Source organism: Sus scrofa, chromosome 8, assembly GCF_054392235.1.
Source record: "Sus scrofa isolate SSC_HxYL_T2T_F1_AM1 chromosome 8, Sscrofa_HxYL_maternal_Yorkshire_Landrace_v2.0, whole genome shotgun sequence".
Classification (NCBI taxonomy): domain Eukaryota; kingdom Metazoa; phylum Chordata; class Mammalia; order Artiodactyla; family Suidae; genus Sus; species Sus scrofa.
In genome coordinates, this window is record NC_139390.1 from 78614992 (window position 1) to 78625000 (window position 10009).

Sequence of the window (10009 nt, forward strand, 5' to 3'; positions counted from 1 at the left end):
AGCTGAACCATCGCCTTCCCCTTTCCAAAGGTTCTTCTTTCCAAAGTCAATTGAAAAAACATTCAGCGAAGGCAGTCCTGAAGCAGATGTCGTGGTGAGAATAGGGTTGCCAGATTTAGCAAATAAAAATACTGGATATTGAATTAAAGTTGACTTCCAGATAAACAACAAATAATATCTAGATATTAAGAAAGGTGTTTTGAAGTCTGTGCCAGGCATGCACAGTCCATGACCACCAGCATGTTTCTAAGGGGGAAAATTGGCCCTTAATATGACCCATGCTCCATCGTCCTTGTTTAAATTTCCTCCTTGGGGACCAGAGAAAAGACTTATTCTTGGCTCAAGTTTTATGTAATTCAAGAACACTCGGGGAGTTCCCATCCTGGCTCAGTGGTTAATGAATCTGGCTAGGAACCATGAGGTTTCGGGTTCAATCCCTGGCCTCACTCAGTGGGTTAAGGATCCGGCATTGCCATGAGCTGTGGTGTAGGTGGCAGACGCAGCTTGGATCCTGCTTTGCTGGGGCTGTGGTGTAGGCTGATGGCTACAGCTCTCATTGGGCCCATAGCCTGGGAACCTCCATATGCTTCGGGTGCGGCCCTAGAAAAGACAAAAAAAGAAAAAAAGAACTCTCTAGCAAATGGCCTAAAAGGTTTCCAGTCCTAGGTCAATACCCCTTCTCCATAAAAGACCATTCTAGTCCTGCACAGCCTCAGTGGTTTCTCTCTGATTGGAAAACACACACAGTGGACTTTCTGTTTCTCATTCACGTTTGCGCCTGGATATACCACCTTGCAATGCTAGTTATCTTTCTTTTCTTTTCTTTTTATGGCTGCACCTGCAGCATATAGAGTTCCCAAGCTAGGGGTCGAACTGGAGCTGTAACTGCCGGCCTACATCACAGTCACAGCAACACCAGATCCTTAAGCCACTGAGCGAGGCTAGGGATTGAACCTGCATCCTCACGGACACTATGTCAGGTTCTTAACCTGCTGAGCCACAATGGGAACTCCATCTTTCTTTTTTATAGGTCTTTCATTTTCGTTTAGATTACAAAGGAGTGAAAATCAAATTTTTTTGTCTCTTCTGAGCCCAGGACAGAGCAGTTTCTCTTTCTCTCTTTCTATGTGCGTGCGCGCGCGCGCGTGCGTGCATGCGTGTGTGTGTGTGTGTACACAAGAACATATACATATGTATATACACACATATACACATACATATGTATATATTGACAGGTATTTATATAGTATATATTTTATATACTTATATGTATGCTTGTATCTATACTTAGATATATACTTACATTTCTATGTATGTATATAAACCAGTACATGTAGAAATAAATTAATTTTTTCATTGGATGCTGCCAGCCATTAAGAGGTGTGTTGTCTAATGGACTTTGAGTTAAACTGAGTCTAAATTCCACATATTTAATATTGGACTTTGAGGCAAGTTTTTTCACGTGCCTTCTTTGTAAAATGGATACAATACTAATTGACTTCTCAAGATCATTATTTGCATGAAATTGATCAACTTTAGACTAAATAGCCCCTGGGAAATATTTCCAACTGGAAGTTATAGTTATACTGATGGCAACTTAATAAATTTAGAGGACTGCTCCATAGTCTTCTGGCCACCATTTAATTCCCAAACTTCAGCTATAGGAAGTAGAAACCAGAATGGATAAGACATTTTATTTATTTATATTTTTTATTACTCAATGAATTTATTATATTTATAGTTGCACAATGATCATCACAGCACAATTTTATAGCATTTCTATCCCAAACCCCTAGCACATCCCCCACCTCCCAACCTGTGTCTCCTTTGGAAACCATAAGTTTTTCAAAGTTTGTGAGTCAGTATCTGTTCTGCAAAGAAGTTCATTGGGTCCTTTTTTCCCAATTCCACGTGTAAGTGATAGCTTTTGATGTTGGTGTCTCATTGTCTGACTGACTTCACTTAGCATGACAATTTCTAGGTCCATCCATGTTGCAAAAATGCCATTATTTCATTCCTTTTAATGGCTGAGTGATATTCCATTGTGTGTATGGACCACATCTTCTGGATCCACTCCTCTGTCGATGGACATTTAGGTTGTTTCCACGTCTTGGCTATTGCAAATAATGCTGCAATGAACATTGGAGTACAAGTGTCTTTTCGAGTCATGGTTTTCTCCGGACAGATACCCAGGAGTGGGATTACTGGATCAAATAGTAGTTCTACTTTTAGTTTTCTGAGGACTCTCCATACTGTTTTCCACAGTGGTTGCACCAGTTTACATTCCCACCAACAGTGTAATAGGGTTCCCTTTTCTCCACACCCTCTCCAGCACTGATTTTTTGTAGACTTTTTGATGATGGCCATTCTGGCTGGTGTAAGGTGGTACCTCATAGTGGTTTTGATTTGTATTTCTCTCGTAATGAGTGATGTTGAACATCTTTTCATGTGTTTTTTGGGCATCCGTATGTCTTCTTTGGAGAACTGTCTGTTTAGATCTTCTGCCCATTTTTTGATGGGGTTGGGTGTTTGTTTTTTGGTATTGAGCGACCGGGGGTGTTTATAAATTTTGGAGATTAATCTCTTGTCAGTTGATTCATTTGCAAAGATTTTCTCCCATTCTGTGGGTTGTCTTTTTGTTTTGTTTAGGGTTTCCTTTGCTGTACAGGAACTTTTAAGTTTAATTAAGTCCCATTTGTTTATTTTTGTTTTTAACGTCATTAGTCTAGGCAGTGGATCTGAGAAGATATTGCTGTGGTTTATGTCAGAGAGTGTTCAGCCTATGTTTTCCTCTAAGAGTTGTATAGTGTCTGGTCTTTTATCTAGGTATTAAATCCATTTGGAGTTTATTTTTGTGTATGGTGTTAGGGAGTGTTCTAATTTCATTCTTTTACATGTGGCTGTCCAGTTTTCCCAGCACCACTTATTGGAGGGACTGTCTTTTCTCCATTGTATATTCTTGCCTCCTTTGTCATAGATCAGTTGGCTGTAGGTGTATGGGTTTAATTCTGGGCTTTCTATCCTGTTCCACTGATCTATATTTTTGTCTTTGTGCCAGTACCATATGGTTTGATGACTGTTGCTTTGTAGTAGAGTCTGAAGTCCAGGAGCCTGATTCCTCCAGCTCCATTTTTCTTTTTCAGGATGTCTTTGGCTATTTTGGGCCTTTTGTGCCTCCAAAAAAACTTTAAAATATTTTGTTTGAGTTCTGTGAAAAATGTCCTTGGTAATTTGATAGGGATTGCATTGAATCTGTAGATTGCCTTGGGTAGTATAGTCATTTTGATAATATTGACTCTTCCAATCCAAGAGCATGGTACGTCTTTCCATCTATTTGTGTCATCTTTGATTTCTTTCATCAGTGTCATATAGTTTTCAGAATACAGGTCTTTTGTCTCTTTAGGTAGGTTTACTCCTAGGTATTTTATTCTTTTGGATGCGATGATAAATGGGATTGCTAATTTCTCTTTGTGATCTTTCATTGTTAATATATAGAAATGCAGTCGATTTCTTGTATTAATTTTGTATTCTGCGACTTCACCAAATTCATGGATGAGCTCTAACAGTTTTCTGGTGGATTCTTTAGGATTCTCTAGGTACAGTATCATGTCATCTGCAAATAGTGACAGTTTTACTTCTTCCTTTACAATTTGGATTCCTTTTATCTCTTTTACTTCTCTGATTGCTGTGACTAGGACTTCCAAAACTATGTTGAAGAGTAGTGGTGAGAGCAGACATCCTTGTCTTGTTCCTGATCTCAGCGGGAATTCTTTCAGCTTTTCACCATTGAGAATGATGTTTTCTGTGGGTTTGTCATATGTGGCCTTTATTATGTTGCGGTAGGTTCCCTCTATGCCCACTTTCTGAAGGGTTTCTATCAGAAATGGGTGTTGGCAGAATGGATAAGACATTTTAAATTGGCTATTTTATGGGGCTGATTTAAGGTCTATAGAAAACCAATGTAAAGGAGTTCCCACTGTGGCTCAGTGGGTTAAGAACCTGACTAGAATCCATGAAGATTTGGGTTTGACCTCTGGCCTCGCTCAGTGCGTTCAGGATCCAGCGCTGCTATGGCTGTGGTGTAGGCTGATAGCTCTAGCTCCAATTTGACTCCTAGCCTAGGAACATCCATATGCTGCAGGTGCGGCCCTAAAAAGCAAAAAAGAAAAAGAAAACCAACATACAATAGAAACCAGCCTCTCACTGATGGTTCATGGTCATTTAATGAATAACCCATCACCATTAAATAAGGAGGGAAAGGCTTGCCAGAAGGCACGGCACAAACAAATCCACATAAGTCACTTGGTTGTCACCGCTCCCCCACATTCATCTCCCCGCTCAAAGCACGGGGTTTGAGTGATTAAAGTTGGTTTGAGCAAGGATTCCAGACAGGGAAAAGCAAATACATAAGTCAGAGGTCAGAGGAGAAGAATAGGCCAGCGAGGGGGGAAGAAATGCTGAGCCGATAATTGAAAGATAATGAATGTGGGGGTGGCTTACAGCAGCACAGTACCAGGGGATGCTGGACACCCCAAGATTTCTCAGGCATCTTCACAAGGCCCAGGGTTAGAGCTCATCTGAAAAGGTCTACAGAGCATGGGTTTCTAAATCTTTGGGCCACCCAGGATGGACTTTTGCACTGTTGAGTAAAGCCATTAACAAATTACTTTTCATTTCCTTCCCCACCAGGACCTTCAGTTTATGCCTCCTTAGCAGCAACTGGAAGGAGCAAATTTGCTGACAAGCATCCCTGTGCAGTGGGCCACCTGAGGGAATTTTTATCATGCAAAAGTGATCCTAGGTGATTAGTTGAGAGAGTGCCAGGAATCTCTGGAATCTAATTAACCTGCAGTTGAGCACACAGAAGTTTCATTTTAGGGTAGAGTCAAGGCGAAGAATTTGTAAAAATAAGCCATATTGATTTCTTGACTACTGCAAATATTTGAGTTTTGTAATGGATCCGCATTCCCAACTTGCTGTCAATTAAATAGGAAGCTGGATTATCTGTGAGGTAGTGGGCCAGGGATAGGTTTTGAGGTTAGATTTTTTTTTTTTTTTTTTTTTTTTGATTGGACCCTAAGCACCACCATTTACTAGAGATTTGTTAGGGTTATGGCTTAATCCCTCTGCACCTCTGTTATCTCATCTGTACAGCGGGTATATAATCATCCTTACTCCGCAGGATGTGAAGATTAAACCAAATAACAAGCAATTAGCCCCTGGCCTTTAAGGGATCCTCAACATCAAACTGTCTTTTTTCTTTTCTCTTCTTTCTCTTATTCCAGTCCCCTCTAACCCTGCCCTGGCAATTTTCTGACTTGGAACAGCCTTTGCTCAGCTTCTGAAAAATGCAGGAGACCCGAAGGAGGAGAAGGTGTGAACCACGCGCCTGCCTGGGGAAAGGTGTTCCAAACAAAAATCCATCAAGTGCAAGGACCACGTGGTAGATGTGTCCTTGGGCAGTTCAGGGGATCTCAGCAAAGCCAGGGTGGCTGAAGGAGAGTAACCCCAAGGGGGAGGGATTGGAGAAAGGTCCAGGAGATACAGAGGGGCAGATGGTGTGACCGTGTAGGGCCTCGAAGACCATTAAGAGGACTTGAGCTTTTATTCTAAGTGGGCTGGAAAGCCATGTGATGATGCTAAATTGAAGAGCGACATGTTCGACTTGGTTTTAAAATGGTCACTTTGGCTGCTGTGCTGAAAATGTGCTAACAGGACATGTATGAAATCATTGCAGTGGATGCCTTAAACTTACATATGTTCTATGCCAATAACATCTCAACAAAGCTGGGAAAAATGAAAAAGAAAGGAAGAAAGAAAACACAGTCTGGAGTAGGGATGGGGAATGAGTAGAAGGGGCATGTGGGCAGAAGTAGAAATAGCCGTTTAGGATTCTACTAAAGATCCTGGTGAGGAGTTCCCATCATGGCGCAGTGTTAACGAATCCTACTAGGAACCATGAGGTTGCAGGTTCGATCCCTGGCCTTGCTCAGTGGGTTGAGCATCCGGCGTTGTGGTGACCTGTGGTGTAGGTCGAAGATGTGGCTCGGATCCCGAGTTGCTGTGGCTCTGGCGTAGGCCGGCAGCTACAGCTCTGATTCGACCCCTAGCCTGGGAACCTCCATATGCTGCGGGTGTGGCCCTAGAAAAGGCAAAAAAATAAAAAAAGATCCAGGTGAGAGATGGTCAGAGCAGGTCAGTAGTGTAGGTGGACAGAAATGGTCAGATTTTGAACATATCTTTGAGGTAGTGATTTAGGCTTTGCTGATAGAGTCAATGTGTAATGTGAGAGAGACTTCTTAAGATTTGTAGTCTAAGAAATTGGGAGATGGTGATGCCATTTGCCGTAAAAGAGCAGGTTTGTGGGGATCAGGAGGAGCTTCATTTTAGTCTTGTTAAACTCAAGATGCTAAAAAAACCATCCGACAGCAGGCAATTACATATATGCGCCTGGAGTTCAGCTGAGATACAGGCTAGGGAGAGAAAGGCTGGAGGAAGATGTAGGATTGGAAGGTTTGCTTTGGTTAATAGATGGGGGAAATAATAGACTGTTTTTCAGTAATGAGAATAATACAATAGAATGGGAACATGTGATAGTTCCTGAGAGGGGACAATTGCTGGAGTAAAGAATATGAGCAGATGATAAAAGAATGGATCTTGGGCACAAATGGGACCATTGCTATAGCTGGTCCAAGCCTAGAAACAGAAAGGAGGATAAAGCAGAGAGGTCCATGTGGCAGCACGAGTTTGAGGAGTTGTCTTTGATTGCATCTCTTTCCTTGATGAAGTAGAAAGCAGAGCCAGCATGAGGATGGTGGTGAAGTTGACCAAGCTATGAAATTGACCAGGGAAATGGAAGAAAGAATGGCTTTGAGTTTGCCAAGTGAAGAGATTTAGAATGGCCAAGAAGTGTTAAGGTCTGAGATGGGGTCGAAGGTCATGGATTTAAACTGGGACCAGCTAGTTTTATCCATGCAGGTAAAAGTGTGGAGAAGGTGGAAAGTCACCTAAACCTGGGGTTTTGCCAGTTGGGTGTAAGGAAGAATAAGAGCCAAAGAGCTGAGAATCTGTGCAAATAAGTGATTATAATGACAGTCCATGGACATTAAGATGTGTAAGGAAGGAATCGAGCACTTCCTAGAAATGGGTGAGAAGCAGTGAAAAAGTCTTAGGACAAATGAATGGAATAAAACAAAAAAATCTGTTAGAGTCAGAGTATTAGAACAAATGAATTGAAAAGAGAGGAGGGGAAACTGCGAAATGAAACCACACCGAGACATCATTTCTCACCCACCAGGATGTCTGTGATAACAGAAAAAGATAACAACAAGAGTTGAGGAGGCAGTAGAGAAATTGGAATCCTCATTCACAGCTGATGTGAATTATAAAAGGCTACAGTGACTCTGGAAAACAGTCTGGCAATTCCTCACAATGTTAATACAGAGTTGCCATATGACCCAGCAATTCCACTTCTAGGCGTAGATAAACCCAAGGGAAGTGAAAGCTTGTATCACATAAAAAGTTGCGCATAAATGTCCATCAATCAATGAAGGGATAAAGAAATGAACATATCCATACACTTGAGCATGATTTGGCAATAAAAAGGAATACGTTTCTGGTATTTCATTCTGCTACGATTTAGATTAAACTAGAAAATATGCTGAGAAACTAGGAATAAAATATATTCAAAATAGATAAACACATAGAAACACCAAATAAACGGGTGGTTGCCTAGACTGGGAGCAAAAGGAGAATTGGGAGGGGCTGTGAAGACTAATAGGTCTAGTGGATTTTTTGGGAGGGAGGGTAGCGATTCAAATATTCTACAGTTGATTGTGGTAACTGTTGTATAACTCTGTACCTACACAAAAAACCACTGAATCGATCACTTTAAAGGGCCAAATGTAATAGTATATGAGTTACATCTCAATAAAGCTGTTACGAAGAAGAAAGACAGGAGGAGGTGGTCAGAGTGGAATGCTTGAGGCTGAAATTATGGAGGGTGTGCCCATTACGACACAGCTAGGGGCTGACCGTGGACGCAGTAGCCACGATGGCTTGAAGGTGGGAGTTAAGGCAGACAGAGGATCCTCTGAGGTTCTGGGCATCACATGTGCCCGTGCTGAGAAGCTGACAGTGAGCCTGGGGTAAAGACCTTCATGGAGTGAGGAGGAGTAAGCTGAGGGTTTGCAGATGCCTACAGCAAGGAAGCCTCATGCTAAGTGGGAATCTGATAGCAGGTAGCTCAAAGCTGGGCTGTGGCTGGAGGGGGAGGGAGGTTAGAAAGACCGTTCTGGGAGTTTCCTACTGGCACAGCTGGTTAAGGATCCAACATTGTCACTGCAGCAGCCGGCTCACTGCTGTGGCTCCAGTGGGATGCCTGGCCTGGGAACTTCCACATGCCGCGGGCTTGGCCAAAAACAAAAAAATAATAAAAAAGGAAGACTGTTCTGGCATCTGGCTATTTGTGAAGGACAAAAGATCCCTTAGTATTCAGGGCCTGCTGCACTTTTCCTTCACTCGTGGATTCATTCCTACAACACATACACCTTCTCTTTCTGGCCCCACGATCTAGTCACTTGGCCATGTCTGAGGATGCAGCCAGACGTGGCAGAGCTGACCCTTGGGAGCGCAGCAGTGTCCCGGTTGCTGCGTGATGATCTCCTTTCACTGAGTTTCCCCAGAACCTACTGTGTGCTGGTGGAAGGGAGGCCTATTGTATGATGAGGATGTAACTTGCCCTGATTGCTGTCATCACGTGGGCCTTCTCTGTTGTTCAGTTACACAAACACAACGAGTGGCTTTATTTATTTATTTATTTATTTTGAAGGGGGTGGGGTGCTGCCTGTGTTATAGCTGGGTGGAGGATGTTTGATTGGTTTTGGCTTTGGCTAGAGCTGTGTTTGGATTCTGGCTCTGCTATTTATACCTCTGTGACCTTGGGCAGCTTATTTAATCCTCTAGGTCTTAGCTTTGTTGTCGACAAAGCACCTACCTCATAAGTGCTGGTGAGAATTAAATTATGTTCTACGTGTCAAGCTCCTGGCAGATAGCAAGCAGACTTTCTGTTTTTCCTTCTCTTGCTTTTCTGCTGATGTTGCTGCTTCTGTTTGATTTCTAGCTTTTAGCAGCTCTATTGTCTGCCTTCTAATCAGAGGCCTTCTTCCAGGGATGGTTGTAATTTACAAGCCAACTTCCAGATTGGCCGTAGAGTCCCTCTCATAGTTGACTTTAGAGAACCAGGTTTTGCATCTCAAAATGTTTTCTTAAATGCCTCTAATCTTAATCTTTAAAATAACCTGTGAGGTATATGAAAGAGATATAAGTATTGCTAATTTTTGGAAGAGAATATAAGGTACTGAGAGAAACTAACATTTACTGGGTATTTACTGAATGGCATTTTTCTAAACACTCTTGCATTAACTTAATCCTCACAACCATCCTGGGAAGGGTATTATTAACCTTATCTCACAGAAGGGGAGACAGGCACAGCGAGGTCAAATAACTTGTCGAAGGTCACATAGCTTCTAAGAGTGGGGGCAGGATTTGAACCCAGGCAGTCTGGTTCCAGAGCTTAACCACTATATGGCTCTGCTGGGAAGATAAATAAATACATCATTGTTCAGAAATCCCAGGTGAAGAAATCTTTTCGCCAGTCCCTATTCACGTATCTTTCTGGCCTGGAATGCCATGCAGCTTGAAAATGCCGGTAGTTCACAGCAGTGACTAATAGAATACTATTATTATCCTGCACTGGAGGTGGGTCTGTGTGAGTTTTATTACCCAGTGTCCTTCTAGCTCAACCACCCTGAGAATTCTTTTGCAGAGACAAAGAAGTCAGTCCTTCTGAGATAACCGCAATAAGAACAGCCCCGCTGGTCACACTTACGGTTCTGCTTGTTGCAAGCTAAACCTTCTTTCTTTCTCTCTCTTTTTTTGCTTTTTGTTTTTTCGGGCCAAACCCACAGCATATGGAGGTTGCCAGGCTAGGGGTCCGATTGGAGCTGCA

The 10009-nt window shown here is 42.3% G+C and overlaps 1 protein-coding gene and 1 long non-coding RNA gene across 4 annotated transcripts in view; one reads left to right on the forward strand and one right to left on the reverse strand.

The window, feature by feature from the left end:
• Nucleotides 1-10009, forward strand: part of SHROOM3 (shroom family member 3) — a 349594-nt gene that overhangs the window by 96733 nt on the left and 242852 nt on the right. The gene's annotated exons all lie outside the window — the stretch shown is intronic.
• Nucleotides 1692-10009, reverse strand: part of LOC110262129 (uncharacterized) — a 21693-nt gene continuing 13375 nt past the window's right edge. The window contains exon 4 of the long non-coding RNA XR_014812765.1: nucleotides 1692-3874. This is a non-coding gene — a long non-coding RNA (uncharacterized LOC110262129). The remainder of the gene's footprint in view (nucleotides 3875-10009) is intronic.